Genomic DNA, 17,537 nt, shown 5'->3' with positions numbered 1-17,537 from the left:
ACTTTCAATATATGCAGTTAATCGTATGTCAATTATAAATTACACATCAATAAAATAAATGATCCCTCTCCCCTTCCTGAGAAAAGGGTGGGGTCTGAAAGTCCTTAGTTTAACACCTAAAAGATGTTCACTGAACTTCACAGAGCAGGTCAGGGATCAATATTCCTGGCCTCTGAGCTGCTGCTTCTTCGGTTTTCCTACAACCATAAAACATCTAAAAATACCCTGCGATTTAGCCTAATATAATATATACATTCAGAAGATTCTATCATAACAAAAAGGCATTCTCATGTTGTGTTTTTCTAAAAGGTAATAGAGTGACTATGTTTACTACTTCCAGCAAAGACACCAATGTGGTGGGAAAGGGGGTGGGGCACACAAAACTCCACTAAGTCCTACAGTTGAGGCTCCTCCAGTCCTACAGTAAGAAGGAAATAAATGCTGCCCAGAGGCAGACTTCATGCCTAACTTATTAAAATGAAATATCCTTGGAAGAATGGGGATAGTGAAGAAGGGGAACACCTAATCTAGAGCTTCACGAACTTTACACAGCAACAACTTAGAGAAATAGGACCAGTGAAGGGACCTGGTAAAGTTAAGGGAAGCTGGGCATACCTTGTCAAGATCAGGGGGGATCCTTTTAAACCACAGAATAACCTTTAATCTTTCGGATTCTGTCATCACAGTTTTGTTAGGTCTGTGAAGTCTTAAGAGCACAGAATGAGAGATTCCCATGACCATTTTCTACAACCAGTTCCCCAAAGCAAGGCATGATAGGTGCCAACCAATTACATAATATGAAGTTATTCCAAAATTAACTGTAGGACTGTGTAACATTAACTTTCAAGCAGAGATCAAAATTAAATAATTGATTCTCCACTGGCGTCCTTGTTGCCACGTTACAGTTAGCCATATTACGTCTCCTCAAGAGTCAACAGACATTGGTTCACAGAAATGGTATCTACATATGGATGTTTAATAATCTCAGATCATATTGTCTTCACTGAGAAAAAGAGCAATCAGTGAAATCTATTGATCCGCAGTGCTATTTATTCATATGTATTATGAGGGGGACAATATATGGGTGAGTGACTCAAAGGCATGTTTTTTGCTTCTTTGCACTTGTCCACCTCTTCCATATTTTAAAAAAATGTGTTACTTTTATTAATAAGCAAGTTACTAAGGAAATAACTATCTTATGTATTTTACCATGTAGTTTTAAAATATAAATAATAAATGGTAATGTATCCCAAAACATACTCAAATTATCAACACTAAATTATCAACACACCTAAATAGGTTTTTCCTAATTTTCTGTAGCTAATGTCTCTGTTTTTCTTCTAAGAGTTTCCTTTTTCACTTTCCCCTCATGCATTTATTTATAGCACCTTAGAGCTGAAGATAGAATTCTTTACAAGAAAATAACAATGGATATTGTTTTCTAAGACATAAATAAAACTAAAAGAAGAATAAAAATCAGAATTCCCTACACTCAACAAATTTAACCACGACAAACAAGACAAAATAATCAAAAATTTAAGTTTCAATTTACTTTTTTTTTTTAACTCAGCAGGCCATAGTTGGAAAAACTGCATAAACATTTCTCTAACTCATCTAATCTGAACATCTAAAGAAATTTTTGTTATAGATACAATATAAATTACTTATTTAACCTTAATTTTTTTCTAAAAAGAAGAAATTTCTGGGGAAAAAAATGATTACGTGAACTACTTGCCCACAAAACATGCAAAGTTTATAGAGTTTTCTGGTCAATGTAATTTAAAGAATAGCTTTGCTGTTTTAATCAGATTCCAGATGTGTCACGAAATGTTTACAAACATTAACATTCCCAAATTTAATGTTTTACTGAATTTTTAAATAGAAGAAATAGCTTTAAAAATTAATACATTTATGAAACACTTAAAAAGGAAAACTAACATAATGCTCTGTCCATAAAAAGCAAGGTCCGATTTCTCAGTGAAAACCAGGAAAAGAAAACAAGAGGCTTCAGGCCAAAGATAAAGAATCTTTTTCCTCAAACAGCAGTTTCTCTTTCTTCCCAAACATCAAATTACCACAATAATGCTTGGACTAACACAAAAGCTTCCTACATGACCTCCCTCCCTTACCCCACACCAGTTCATGCTTCAAGTTCTCTACCTAGGTCTTTAAGAACCTTGGTATGGGCTGAATTGTGTCCTCCTCCTTACCTCCCCAAAATATATAGGTTAAGGTCCTAACCCCTATACCTGTATTTGGAGACAGGGTCTTTAAAGAGATAATTAGGGTTAAATGAGGTCACTGGGACTCCCATAGTCCAATAGAACTGGGAGACACAGGGAGGAGATGGCCATCTACAAATTGCCAGCAAGCAATCCTTTGTTGATCTCTAACTTCTTTGAAATGGTACAACTTATACTATGTGTAAGACTTTCTTATTCTTTCCTTCGTGTGATTATCTTTTTTTCAACCACGACAGTAAGCTTCTAGAGCAATATCATGTTCTCCTTAGTGCTTAAACCAAGGCAACATATCTCTAATCCATCTATTATTATCTACTAAACAAACAACTACCTCAGATCTTCTCAGAAAATATTTCATAGGAAGGCAATAGATTATTTAAGTAGAAGTAGTTCTTCATCTCCTTATTCGCCCACACAGAACCCCACTATAATTATTTAATCATAGTATATCAACTTTACCATACTAACCATCACTTCCCAACTGTGTTTATATAGATGCTCTCTTACACATGACACTATTTCACAAGAGAAAATAATACCTTTCTTGTTATAAATATGGGGTTGGTAATATACATAACAATGTAACTATATCAAACGATTTCCTACTTTAGGCCAAATGTATTTTAAAATCACATACAACTGCTTGGGAAATATAATAATGATAAAATATATCATCATTCATATGTTCCATCAAGCAGTCCTGAACTCCATAGGAAGTTTTCTGCTTCTTTACTTCCAAGTATAGAATTTTCTCTGGCAGATATGTTGTTTGCTCCAGCATATGGGGACATTTCCAGTCCAATATATCAACTTTACTTCAAGACATTTTATGAAATTCACAAAGTACTTTGTACGTATCACTAAAAACAAAATGGAGCCAACCTGCAATTCAACCTAAGGGAGTCAAATCTATGATGTCAGACTTGGGAAGTAATCTGAAGAAAAGCATCTGCCTTTAACTCAGGGCAGTTATCTTCCTAGCAATTCACTGTTGCATGCCAACTTCTAAGTCCCTTAATCTTAATTCTAGGCACTGGGTCCACTTCGTTTGCAAAGCAGAGAGCCTCCACTCCATAGCAGCTAAAGGCTAAAAGCTTGCATCAAAGCAAAATTACATTTCAAGGATTTCCACAAATCTGAGCACCCCCCATTTGCAGAGATAGAGTTAACTCTGGGGACAGCCTTCACTCTTTCATGATATATGTGCATTTAAAAGGTATCTGAAATACAAAGAAGTCTTTAAGGGCCAAGAAAGACAGTGTATATGTGATAGGAATTTGGAGCACATAAAAACTGTGACTGACATCTTGCTCTGCCTGAGCCACAAGCAACAGGCTTAGGCGATAAAAGGAGTGTCATAAAGTGAGAAAGAAAACCAGAAATGAGAGGGGAAATGAAAAGAAGACATAACAATGAGAGCTAAAGAAAGAAAAGGAACATATCCTAGAGGCATGTACACATATGATCAATCTCAGTAATATTTGAGAATAAACTTCATCATTTTTTTGTTTTAGCAAAGGTTTAGTAAGAGGAGTGGTTAAGAGTCAAGCTCCCCCACAAACTAACTTTGCCTCAAGCAGTAACTTCCCTGCAAAAAGGAATCCATGACATCCCCTAACCCCAGCTGCTCTTTACCTAAATAAATAAAACCATAATTCCCAAAGCTACTCAGGTAACAGGGCAAGAAGTCACTAGAACTCACTGCAGAATACCCTAAAATTTGGCTATCTATATTAAATTTAATTAAACATGTAATTTTTGCCAATCAGAAAACCCACTTAATCCTAGATTCTGACAAAGAAAAATAGCAAAAGGTTAAGAAATATTTTTGAGAGTGAAAGTTGTAAATGAGAAAATCCAATACATTAACTTAACTTGTCTACCTATTGGGGAAAAGTCAGCCAGTTCAGGGACACCAGAAACAAAGAGTGAAAGGCAATGAAATTAAACAAAGCACCCATCACAGGAGGGGGCATTTAACCAATACTTTAAAAAAAAAAAAATGTTATTTATTTGAGAGAGAGAGAAAAGGGGAGGAAGAGAGAGCGCACACAAGTATGCAGAGGCACAGGGAGAGGGGAAGAGAAGCAAGCTCCCTCTGAGCAGAGGGTCTGACCCCAGGCTGGGTTCCACCACCCTGGGATCAAAACCAGGCACCCTAAGCAATACTTTCAAAGCCTGCTCTAGGTTTGCAAGTTTTTCTGTAAAGAGTAAGAGAGTAACATTCCATACTTTGATGCTATACATTCATGTCTCAACCATGCAACCACTCAACTCTTCTACTGCTATTGTGGAAGCAAACAAAGACAGTAAGAATCCGCCATACACATTCGTGTGGCTGTGTGCCAATAAAACTTTATTTATGCACACAGATTTGATTTTCATATAATTTTCACATGCCATGGTATATTCCTTTGACCTTTTCACCATATAAAAATGCACAAACCACTTCTAACTCCTACAGTTTAAGGGAAAAACAGGCTGCTTCTGGCCAATTTGGCCAATGGCCTTCAAGTTCAGAGACCTCCGCTTTCAAAGATCTTAAATAAACTGAGCAAGGATAGAGTCCCATCTAGATAGATCCGCCCACTTATAAAATAACTCATTAGCTAGTAAGAAATCTGGGCATCCCAGACAAGATTATCTCCACCACCCTCTAAACCCTCTCATCCCCTCCTTCAGGCAAGGGCACAGGTGCATCCATCCAGAACTTTACATTGTATAAGAAGCTCAGACCTAGGAAACTGAAGTTTTGTTGTCATTGTTGTTTTCTGTTTACCTAAATTCTACCAGGCGCTAAAGTGTATATTAGATACGGTTGATTGAACCCTTTAAAAAAGTTTATTGTAATCACATATACCCAAAGTCAGCATGTACCCCCAAGCCGCAAACCATCACCTCCTTAGTTTTTCAGTCGTGTTTTGTTTTTTTAATTCTGTTAAATGAGGAATGTCTACAGAAACACAAAAGGGATGTTTACACTACAGCTGTCCACCAAAGCTGGGCGACAGCATCTAGACCCTTTTCAGATTCTTCCCCTCCGGACATCAAACGAACATGGTGAGTATTCTTTCTAGGCTGAAGTCATAGTCCTTTTATCTGATGCTACCTAAGAAACACTAGCTGCCACCCGCACCCGCACCCGCACCCCCCCTCCCCACACGCAGCGCCCACGCTCGGGTTCTTCGCCAGCTGAGCAAGCTCTGCAAGCCCCACCCGCGGAGACGGATGGAGACGTCCAGCCGCCCCCGACTCGGCCCTGGCCACTGCGCAGCGGCGTCCACCCGTCCCCCCACCCCCGGCTGTCGCCCGGCCCCTCCTACGTTAGGCAGTCCCAGCTTGAATTTCCATGTGATCTGCGGTAAAGAACAGCCCGGCCTTTGTGCCTCTGCAAAGAACGCAAGCAAAAATTTACACCATCACCACCCCCGACACACACACACAACTCCCAAGACACAAAGCGTCTCCCGAACAGCGTTTCCCGAGGAACATCCGGCATCCTCCGGCTGCGAATCGCAGACAAAGACGCCCCATTGGCGCGGGGTAGTTGAAGAGGGTGGCTCGAGCCCACTGCTCCCACCAAGGGGGACAGCGGATGAAAGGGCACAAGCGCCGCAGGGGATGGGGGGCGGGACCAATTAGCGGCGCGCTGGGGGTCCGGCAGACAAGACTAGAGACGCCAGTCGGGGGGGAGAAATCGGGGAAGCTTTCTCCCCCGACCTATGCGCCCGGCACCGCGTAACCGTGGAGGGGGCGTCCGGCCCCGGGCGCGGCCACACCAGCGGCGAGCAACAGGCTCCTGAGTCCCGGAGCGCCTGGCCACGCGCCAGGCCCGCGGTTCCTCTCCCCAGCACCATCCCAAGGCCCCTCCGGGTGAAGAGAAAGAAAAAATAACTTTTAAACCCTTTAGAGTAAGCAAGGGCAAAGGGGCGGGGGGTGGGGGGGTCGAAAGGACTGGGACTAGCGCTCGGGGGCCATGCAAGTAGCATGGAAACTTCCAGATTCCATCCTTTCAAAGAGCCGGAGGAGCAGCGGCTTCCCGGTACCGCCCGGCCGCGCGGGGTGGGGCGAACGCACCCCGCCCGCCCGCCTGCCCCGCGCGCCGAGCCCCCAGCGCCCGCGCACCTTCCCGGCCGGCGCGCGCTCAGAGCGCGGGGGCGCGCTCCGGCCTCCAGAGCCCGGGCCTCGGCGCCGCTTACCCGGCTAGCGGCTGCCGTCCCGGGCGGGAGCGCAGAGCGGGAGGAGGGCTGGGGAGCCGGGGTCTCCGGGGACTCGGGAGCCTCGCCTCGCTCCCGCTCGCCCTCTTCTCTGCTGAAGTAACGGCCCGGCGAGGAGCTTCGGGATAAACGCACACACTCACGCACGACCGAGAAACTTAATCCCGCCCGGCCGGCGGCGGCCCAACGCCAGCCTCGCGCTCCGCCGCGCCCCCTCCCCCCGCGCGCGCCGCACTTGCGCCGACCGGGGCTGCCAGCGAGGAGGTGGCGGCGGCGGGGCCGGGGCTGCCGGGGCTGCGTGACGCCTGCGGCCGGCGGGCGGCGGGCGCGCCTCGGCCAATCAGGGGGCGCGGCCCAGCTGGCGGGTCTTGGGTTTTAAACTAGATCCGCGGTGGCTGGGCCTAGGGTGCGAGCCTTGGGTCCTGGGAGGTAGCCTGGGGAAATACAGAGCGCCCCGTTAAATGGGAAAGTCCAATAACAAGGAATAATTATTTTGGCCAACTATGGCCCGTGCAGCTTGGGACATACTTATGCTGAAGAATTGTTCATTGTTTATCTGAAATTCGAATTTAACCTGGGCGGGGGGGGGGGGGGCGTGCGGGCTGTATTTTTCCCTTCTAAATCTGGCAACCTGTGGGAACTGGTAGCCTCTATTTCTAGTTTTGAGGATTTTTTTTTTTTTTTTTCAGTATGTGGACTGCCATGTAGATACCTTCTGTACTGGTAGCTTATTTGTGGTATGGGATGGTGATGAGAAGCATCAGCTTTAATGAGGGGGCATGGGGAGTGGGGCCCTAGTAATCTCACATTCTAAGTAACTTTTAGAACATTAGTGTGCTTAGACATAGCCGATTAGAAGACAACAATAAACATGAAAGAAGGGTTAAAAATTGCATAGTGCCAGAGAAGTATATTCATTTCTGTTCTGTGCCATTTAAAATTGTGTTTCTGATACCCTCAGTTCCTGAGTCCCAGAAATCTTTTTCTACGGAAGAAAATAGCTTCCTCTTGCAATACATACATCTAATATTAGAGTATATACATCAAAGGATACTCGGAAATCCAACTTAAAATATTTAAAAGAATTCCTTTTACTATCGTGAATTAAAAGTTCTGATTTCTTTGGCAGACTTGTAAAATTTTTTGTCTACTAAAAAAAAAGTGTATTTCTCCAATATTCAACAAAATTTCAGGGGAAATACAGTTTTTTAAAATATACAAGGCTCCAGAGGGAAGTTAATTCGAGCTGTTAAATGGACATTTTCAGAAAGCTTCAAAATAGATCAGTTGCCTGCAAATGACTGGGAGTGAATGAGCTAAAGAGCCCTGGTTGGAGAGAGTGTCCTCCGCCCAAGACCCATTGTGCTTTCTCAAACACAGACATCCGTGTAATTTTGTCTACTGGGGAAATAAAGCACTGACTAGATTTCTTTAGCATCTGGGGATATTCATCTCCTCTGGGTCTTTTAAAAATGAAAGTGAAGTTAGGATGAGGGGAAAACTCATCCCTTGTATCTTCAACACATCTCTGTCTTGTGTAACCTTTCAATCAGCACTCTCAGATCTCCCCATTAAGAGAGAGACAGAGAGAGAGAGGAAGGCAGGGAGGCAATAGCATTACTCCCCAGCCCATCTCTCCCCAGTTACATTTTCTCCTCTTTCCTTCTTAGTTAAATTTCTTGACATGGGCCACTTGTATCCGGTTTCCTGCCCCTGTCATTGCACTGAAAGGCTTTTGCTAGGCACCAATGATCTCCTTAACTAAACCCAGGGGATATGTTTCTCTCCATATATTCTCTGTCCTCTCCAGATGCATTCATACTATTGAACACTCTATTGAAGTGTTGCCCTCCCACACCCCATAATTCCACAAAATCACTCTCTCAGTTTTGCTCCTTCCTCTTAGGGAGCGGCCAGTGTGTGGGTTCTGAAACTTACAACAAATTGGGGCTCTGCTTTAAGAAAAGAAAAAGATATTTCTTTTGAAAAGTTCTTGTAAATATGTGACCATATAAACACATTGCTACGACTCCTCCCAGGCAAGAGAAAGACTGAGAATCTTTTTTTTTTTTTTTTAAGTTGTATTTATTTAAGTAATCGCTACACCCCACCTGGGGCTCAAACTCACAACTCTGAGATCAAGAGCTACAGGCTTTCCAACTGAGCCAGCCCCAGAGGAATACCCTGAATCTTAAGGTTCACTAGCTTCAAGGCAGATCTGCCTCTGACATCAGGCCTCTCTTCAATCTCCTTTGCCAACCATCCTCCTCTCATCTTTAAATGCTAGAGTTCCTTGAGTAAGGTCCATGGCAGGGCCGTTCACTGAGACACAGAACTGTGAAAGATGAGCACCGCTGAGCAGAAATATCATGGTTCCATTTTGGATAATTTAGGTTTGAGTCAGGCAAGCAAGGAAGTCAAATAAGCACTCAGATATATAGAGAAATCTAGGTTGAAGATAGAATTGATGTGGTTTCAGCCAAAAATTCTTGAGACGTCACTGGTGCAAAATGGTGGCTTATTAAAGCACAGGGACTGGACCTGTGGGCAGAAGGACCTGCTGCTCTGGGGTTGTGAAGGGGTGGCTGATTATATATGATGGGGTGGGAGGAGTAAGGAAAAAGGAGGTTTCAAAAGAACTTTCTTTCTTTCTTTTTTAAAGATTTTATTTCTTTGAAGGAGATTGAGATCACAAGTAGGCAGAGCAGTAGGCAGAGAGAGAGGGGGAAGCAGACTCCCCACTGAGCAGAGAGCCCAATGCAGGGCTGGATCCCAGGACCCTGACACCATGACCAGAGCTGAAGGCAGAGGCTTAACCCACTGAGCCACCCAGGTGCCCCTCAAAAGAATTTTCATATGCTAAAGATACTTGCTAGATACCACAGGCCTTGCCATTGTCAAGTTAAGTTTGTGTGTCCCCTCTAGTAAGGCATTAACATTAAGATGGTTGGGAGATTCCTTGAAGAATGTCACAGGTGTCCCACCCAGGAGTGGGGATGGGGAAGGTTGCTGGGTGTCTGCTTATGCTTTGTCTTCAGCCAACCTTCTACTCCCCCATCAAAATTTTAGGAATCTTTGCCCAATCCATGATTAGCAGGAGGGGAAAATCAACTTACATAAGCAGGGCCAATAACTGAGATTACTCCGTGATTCCCACAAATTAGTATAAAAACATTATACTACATTCTCATTTTATCCTATGCTATGGCTTCACAGTATTTATCCTACCTTATAATTAGATATTTAGTTTTATAATGACTTATGCAGTGGCTCTCTGCCCCTCTTAGACCACAAACTCCAGGAAAGCAGGGACCAAGACAGTCTCATCCTCGGGGCCTAGCAAAAGGCTTTGTAACTAGTTAGTCTTCAAATGGAATGGGATAATTATATGACTGCAAGAAGGAACAGTTCACCAATAGAACGTTTGTGTTCTTGCCATAGACTCATCTCAAAGCATCCCATTTTGAGAGGATTCTCTTGCTGCTTAGAAATTCCAAAGGATTCCTCTTTGAATAGCAAAGCATTTCCTTTTGTCATCTTCCAAATCTGGTCATTCTCAATTGCAAAGGAAGTGCATGCATGAAATGCTAGCTGGTAGGAAAACACAGAACAATCCATAAGTAGGTACTACAGGTGTTCTGAGGGTCTTAAAAGGTAAAATGACGTCTGTTCCATTGAATTACAGGGGAAAAGCCTCTAAGACTGAATGAGAGGAAAGTCTAAGGAATTTAAGTCTCTGATTTAATAGAATATATAAATGAGATTAAAACAAAGGATTCTACCTTGTTTAAAAAGACACTATTGCTCTGATCTCATTGAGCAAAGCAAATCCTACATGCCCACTTTATTTTTTTTAAGATTTTATTTATTTATTTATTTGACAGAGAGAAAGAACACAAGCAAGGGGAGCAGCAGGCAAAGGGAGAAGCAGGCTCCCCGCTGAGCAGGGAGCACAAGGCTCTACTCCATGCAGAGCTCCAGGCAGGGCTTGATGTGGTGCTTATCCCAGGACCCTGGAATCATGACCTGAGCCAAGGCAGAGGCTTAACTGACTAAGCCACCCAGGTGCCCCCTACATGCCCACTTTAAACAGTAGTGTATCAATGGACAAAAAGGCATCTTGTTTAGATTAATTCTTTAACAAAATTATCTAGCACTTGGGGATGATTTCACCTGGGTGCTTCCCCTTTTGAAATTAACCCTTATAGGTTATTGCTCTATTCTCTTCCTCATGTTCTAAGCCAGAGGGCCCAAGCTTTTCTAGAGGTAACGAGACATTATGGTGTATTCCTCTGGTTTAAAAAAAAAAAAAAGAAAGAAAGAAAAGAAAGAAAGAAAGAAAAATTCAAGAGGTTTAAGTAAAACCTTACAAAGAAAGCTAAAATGGAAAGATAAAATAGAGCTGATCTTTTCTATGGGGTGGGTTGAAACTCACTCCAAAACCACAGATTAAGAATTCTTTCTAGTTCATGTTGGTCATGGTCTCTGGGATCTGAAGATGAAGGAATTAGCAACATTGTGTATACTCCCACCGTATCTTCAGTGAGGCATTCTCTACAGAAATTTGTTTTTCTCAATTGTGAGTAACGTTCGGATCATGTTTGTAAGGAAAAAGATTTGGGGGACTTCCAGGATTGGTTTAAGCTATTTTGTGTTATAATTCAACAAGTTCAAACATAAATACATAATATTATTTTCCATTTGTTGTTCCTCTGTAACTCTAAAACTGGTGAAAGGCCCAAGTTCTCTGCTCAAAACCTTTAATGTCTGCTAGAAAGATAGATCGTGGAAATTCAGTTTTTGATCCACGAGGATACAGAGGCAGGACTCTTAGTTGCCTTTGAAGCACACATCTCTGTTCTACCTTCCTAACAGTGGAGAGCCTTGGTGTGGAAGAGAGGCAGGCCCATACTGGTAGGTGCACCAGCAAGGCTCCAGGGTCAAAGCTTCATATAAACCGAATCCTTTCCCAAGGACTAAGTGATGCTGGGGGAATTCTAATTATGGGACAATGAACTATTTCCAGACCTTAAGTAGATCCGACTCTTGTTAATGTTTCATTTAAGTGCCATGTAGGTAGCATGCTCGCCTCTTCCCCTGCCTAAGGGTTATCAGCTAAATAACAAATACCCATTTCTAATTTATTACAGTTTGCAGAATGATTTTTACCCTCTGTCTACTGGCTGACTGATTTTACAGTTTCAACTGGCCTCTAGTTTCTCAGATAAAAGAGAATACTTTTTTTCCCCCAGTCTGTTTAATGTTAGAAAAAATAGACCATCTTAAACAATCTTTTAACTTTTTTTTACCCCTGAAAACAGACAATATTGAAAGAAGAGAATATGAAGAAGAAGTAAAGAATGTTAGGATAATGAATATATATGTGTCTAGGAGAGAAAGCCATTAGGAGGAGGGAATGGCTAAGAAAGAATCCCAGGCATGAGAAAAACGCAAAATTATGTCTATTTTGAGAACATGTAGAATAATCTGTCTCTCTTCATATAACAACTGTTTATAGAAGAATGAGGCAGTGAAACCTACAGTGTGTCCAATTGGATCTCATCTCTCTAAGGAAGAAAGGAAGGTCATTGGGAGGTCATGACCATCTGACCTTGAGTTAATTTGCTTTTATACTCCCAGAATTCTGGTGCACTGAGGAAATCCTGGGTAAAAACTTAGGGACTAAGTTATTTTTGGGGTGGAATCCATCCAAACCCTGTTCTCGAATCTCTGACTCAAGTTCATGTAAGCTAGAATAACATTTTGGAATCTCTTTCCTACAAAATATGACATGTAAGTCAGTTGTCCAAATAAAGGTCAAGAAAAATAACCAATAGACAATAATGAGAAAATTTCTTCAAGGTGTCTCTGTTCTATAAGAATAGAGAAAAGAAACTGAGTTTTTGAGATGACCATTGTCTTGTTGGATCACATTTTACCTGAAGCCCACCCATCTCTTGAATTTCCAGTTAGATGAGCTAATAAAATCGCCTTTAGTTCTTAAAGTAATTTGAATTAGGTTTTCTGCTATTTGCAACTAAATCATTTAAACTGATGAAATAGACATATTCAGCCATTCACAGTGAGCTAGGCAGGTACTTTCAGGTGTCAAGGAACACAGTGAAATTACCTCACTTGGAGGGAGTTTGTTAAAGAATAGCTAGAATTATTGGGAAGTCGAGAGTCTCCATAGATAAGACAGATGGAAAAGTATGACATCTCTCTGGGTATACCACAAGCACACACAGAGAGAAACGGAAGGTCGATTCAGAGGATGCAGATCTCAAGACCAGGTTTCTTAAAGATTTTGCACTTTTTTCATAATGATGATTCAGCAAAGCCCAGTTTCTATTTACCTTGTTTTCCTTCTGTCTCTAACAATAATTGTTTAAATTGGTTCCTAGAGAATCTCGTGATCCTTCATATTCTGGTTTATTTAACAAACGAGGCAGTGAACAGCTCTGTGTTCTATACACAGAGGAAGGTTAGTTAATTTACGGGCTTCACTTTTAAGGGAGCAGCATTATATGCAGGAGCCCCTAAATTCCAGAAAAAGAAGTCTTTGCTCAGAACCATTGAATGTATTTAAAGAGGGTATTTTTAGGGTGTTTGAGAAATAGACTCCTAGTCACCAGGAGTTCTTTATGGAAATTGCCTGTGTGTATGTGTGTGTGTGTGTGTGTGTGTGTGTGTGTGTGTCTGTCTGTCTGTCTATGTGTGTGTGTATGGTAGTGGTCATGGTGGTGATGTCAGGATGTTTTAATCCCCGTGTTTTGTACCTGAAATTTTGTTTTTACTTTTCCTTATACCTGATATTTCAAAGTTCCCAGCTTCCCTTTAGTTTTAGTAAATGGTTTAGTCCCCTCCATTGTTGTAATATTTTAGGCCCTAAGGCAGTGCTTCTTGGACTATCTGTGAAGAGTGAGGTTTTTGGTTTTTGCTTTTAATTTCCAAAGTATCATTGATCAAGGCATTTAAAATTAATTACTAATGATTATATGCCTGAATGTTGGGTCAGTGTTATTGTAATAAAGATTTTTTTAAAAAATATTTAATTTCTTTGTGGACCAGGCTGTCCACAAAGCAATTCTCCAGGACCTTGTTATTCCAACTATGGTCAATAATCTAGAGACATCTTCATCACTTTGGAGCTGGTGAGAAATTCAGAATCTCAGGCATCACCCCAGACTACTAAATCAGAATCTTTATTTTAACTTGGTGTCGAGGTGATTTATATACACGTTAAAGATCTTAGGGAATTTCTAGTCTTTCATCTGTTTTTTGTCTTCCAGGAATGTTCTGTTATATCTTTACCTAAAAAGCCTTTTTTCTCCCCTCTTTCTTCTCTTTTTAGTGCTTTAGACTGCTGGCATCTTTCCTCACTCATGTCACTGATCAAATGTCCACCGCTGGAGAAGGCTTTTCAGGCTCTCCAGAATGATTCTTGACCCCTTCATTCCACCCCCCACCACCGACATACTCAGCCCAGCTAGAATGTAAGCTTAATAAAAGCAGAGATCTGTCTCATTCCCTGTCCATTATCCAGGGCTAGCTCAGTGTCTGTTCGTGGGTACAACCACTTGCTGCCTACACTTTTTGACTCTGCTTACTTCTGGCTCCTGTGACCTCATGTCTTGTGTTTATCACTTTCTCTGTTTATCATCTTTCTCTCTTGTAAAATAAAAAGGATGCTGACTTATATAACTAGAAAGTTCCAGAGTAAACGCAGTGGTCAGGCGCAGTTCCCTTACAGCTCTGGCCCTTTCTCTCCAATTCTTTCAGCTTTTCATCCAGTCTGATGGCTGGATGTCCACCACAGTCCCAGCTCCCGCGTTCCCATGGAGTGCTCCCCAGACACCGTGCACTACAGCTGCTCTCTTTCACAGTAAAAAAAGATGTCCCCCAAACCTCCAGCAACATTCCTCCAACATTCCTTAGACTGAATTGGATCACATGCTTCTTCTAAATATATATACACATATCGAGTGGCGTAATTACAAATGATGAAATGGATAGATCTTATGGGCACCTTTCATCAAGTTTTGACGACTATATGCATCCTTATAGACACTAACCAAACCAAGGTGTGGAATATTTCCATCCCCTTGGAAAGTTGCTTTGTGTCCTTTCCAGCCAATCAGATGATTTATCATTTATAAATGATAAAAATCATTTATCCATGATTTATCGTGGAGTTGGAAGCCAAAAGAACAATCAGGGACACTGAACCCGTCTTTCTGTAAAATGTTGACATTTTATTCATCGTGAACATTAACTCTTAAGAAAATATTGCATTAAAATATGATTTATGCTAATTGCTAGCTATTGTTGTTTGATGTTCTCTGTCTTAAAATCCAAGTGCCACATTCACCTTACTTGTATCTCTCTAGATGCTGCCCTGCAATTAAAGGACCTCTGCTTCTGTCTCTTTGTCTCTGTCTCTTTCTTAATATGATATCTGCATGTGATCTCTCCACATGATGGTTTCAATATGGCTGACCTTTTCACATGGTAGCCAGAGGCTTCCAGAGTAGGTGCCCAAGAGAAGCCAGCTCCCAGAGTAGATGCCCAAGAGAAGCCAGAGTAGGTGCCCTAGGGAAACTGTGTTTCTTACCTGATTTATCCTTGAGAGTCACCTAGGGCAACTTCTGCCATATTTCATTCACTGTAGCAGTCACGAGGAGAGGAGGCACAGACTCTCTCTCGGTAGGAACGTCTAAGAATTTGCATAAGGGTATTCTGGGAGGCTCCCAGTTGACTGAGCGGCTGGCTCTTGATTTGGGCTCAGATCATAATCTCAGGATCATTGGATCAAGCCCCACCATGGGCTCTGCTTACGGATCCTCTGTCTCCTCTCCCTTTGCCCCTCCCCAGCTTGTGCTTTCTCTCTCTCTCTTAAATAAATAAATCTTTTAAAAAAAAAATCTGTGGATATATTTTTAAGCCACCATGGATCCCACTGCTTTTATAGGCATTTTTTGGACAATAGTGAATAGCCCTTATTTTTTTAGTGTTAAAAACTCTTATTCCAATGAAATTTTTAAAAATTCATCTTCCTTTCAATTTCAAGTGTCTCCTCTTTGCCCCCAAGTTTAATTGGATATTGTTGGTTTCATTCACTCTCTCCTCTCCATTCACTCACTCACTGCTATTTTTGGCCCATCTAAGCTTAGAACAAGAAGTTGGGGATAAGATGAAAAGGAACAAAATCATCCTTTTACTTGGCTAAATGTTGAAAAGATTCAGGTGTTTTGTTGTTTTTTGTTTTGTTTTGTTTTGTTTGTTTTTAATCTTCAGGGACAGATTACCAAAAGCCAACTCCCTCTTTTAAGGGGTGATTTAGTGAATTATTTCACTAAATAATTAGGAGAGGGAGGTGACCCCTCCCCGACTCTGGCTCCTTAGCCCTCTGTCCATTATGGGGATGATGTACATTCTTGTGACCTTGTAATACTCTCCTTCAGCTCCTGCTTTCCTGATACACCCTCACACAGCCTCTTTCTGCTAGGGTCCACTTATCCAAGCAGGCAGTTCTTTTAAGGTATTTTTTTTTTTTTTTCAAAATGGCACCAGATTCACTACATCCAAGTTGTCTTTATGGATTTCAGAGAAACTTAGCAACTCAGTTGCTCCAACTCTGCATATTGGTCTTGGCCTTGCCATCAAGGCAATTCTAGATAACCTTTTATATCCAGACTTTTCTAGGGAAGAGTCAAACAGTGTTCTCTATGTTCCCCAAACTCCAGATGAGCCAGAACAAGTTTCTCTTATGATGTTCTTACTATGGTCTATTTTTTTTTTAGTTTAATAAACATTTATTCCTTAAATAAATGAGAGTTAAACAACCTCTACACACAAAATATATATGTGGTTTAGAATCTCTTTTGAGTGGAAAAGGAATTTAGATCTCAAGAGGTTTTGAGCCTTTTTCTAGAAATCATTTAACTAAGCTTAAGGCCCCTAAAAATATGTAAAAACTGGCTCAAGGAAACCAGCAATTGGATTTTGAAATCAAACCATGGATTAAGTTAGCGAACTTAAAATTGTGGCAATTCCTCTCCCATAGTTCCTACACACCCAAATTCACCCTAGAAAACAAAACCCTCATCTACTGGAAGACAAAATGGACACAGAATAGTGGTATACTTAACATCAAGGTGGGCCCAATTGATGGACTGGCAAAGATTTTGAGGTGTTTGAGTTAAGGATGAGAAAAGTGACTGGGGATAACACATGTAAGGATTAGATTGAAAACTATAGACTTGTAATGATACCAACTACATGACTTTTCTCAGTAGCCTATGGGAATGTTTAAGTGGGTTGACCCAAGATGACTTAGGACTTGGAATGAGCAATGAGGTACATTTAAAGCCAACCCATTTTTTTCTCCTGAGGTGGCTAGTGGATTCATAATGGTCACAAAGACCATGGATAAAGTATTTAAGTTTCTAATCAAAGCCAACTTTAATTTTTCATCCTCACACTTGAAAGATTATCTGAGGGCCACCAGTTTCCCAATTCTAGCACTAATTACTAGCTTATGTATCTTAGTCTTCTCATTTACCTAATGTTCAATTTCCATCAGTTTTCATAGAGACCATTAACTAACCACTTTACAGGAAATTCAGGATTCTACAGATCCTGTGGAGTCATGGGATACAACCAGGAGACTCCACATTTTACGTTAATTTCAACAGTACTGTGGAGACCAAGGCAATTTTGCTTTGATTAAGCAGGATGTATTTTCCTTTTTAAGAGAACCCTCCTGTAACAGGTAGTTTTATTCAATTCTCTTAAAAAATTGGTGGGATTCTTTTTAAGTATTCTTTCCAAAGCAACAGTTACATAGTTGGAATATTGGATTCAATATAAAAATGTGGTTCCTGGTTAATGCAGTTTACGTATGATCATGATTAAACATTAGGATAGTCTTCACATTTCCAAGCAAGATCCAGTTTAAAAATCTTCTTCTTTCCAAACCCCTAATAACAGCCATTTGAGAGTAAACCAGAGCATTACATCACTCCAGTAAGCTGTAGGTTTCATTACATGCACCAACAAATCTACATGGCTAGCT

General features: G+C 41.3%; 1 protein-coding gene and 1 long non-coding RNA gene across 7 annotated transcripts in view; one reads left to right on the top strand and one right to left on the bottom strand.

Moving 5' to 3' along the window:
* MPDZ (multiple PDZ domain crumbs cell polarity complex component) overlaps positions 1 to 6,679 on the bottom strand; it is a 154,323-nt gene extending 147,644 nt beyond the window's left edge. For all 6 annotated transcript variants that reach the window (XM_059411623.1, XM_059411628.1, XM_059411630.1 and 3 more), the window contains exon 1: positions 6,443 to 6,679. The gene's annotated coding sequence lies outside the window, so the exon portion shown is untranslated. The remainder of the gene's footprint in view (positions 1 to 6,442) is intronic.
* LOC132024725 (uncharacterized) overlaps positions 5,552 to 17,537 on the top strand; it is a 15,726-nt gene continuing 3,740 nt past the window's right edge. Inside the window, exon 1 of the long non-coding RNA XR_009406289.1 lies at positions 5,552 to 6,154. This is a non-coding gene — a long non-coding RNA (uncharacterized LOC132024725). The remainder of the gene's footprint in view (positions 6,155 to 17,537) is intronic.

The sequence above is a fragment of the Mustela nigripes genome, chromosome 9 (genome assembly GCF_022355385.1).
Source record: "Mustela nigripes isolate SB6536 chromosome 9, MUSNIG.SB6536, whole genome shotgun sequence".
NCBI lineage: Eukaryota > Metazoa > Chordata > Mammalia > Carnivora > Mustelidae > Mustela > Mustela nigripes.
This window is presented reverse-complemented; position numbering and strand designations above follow the sequence as displayed.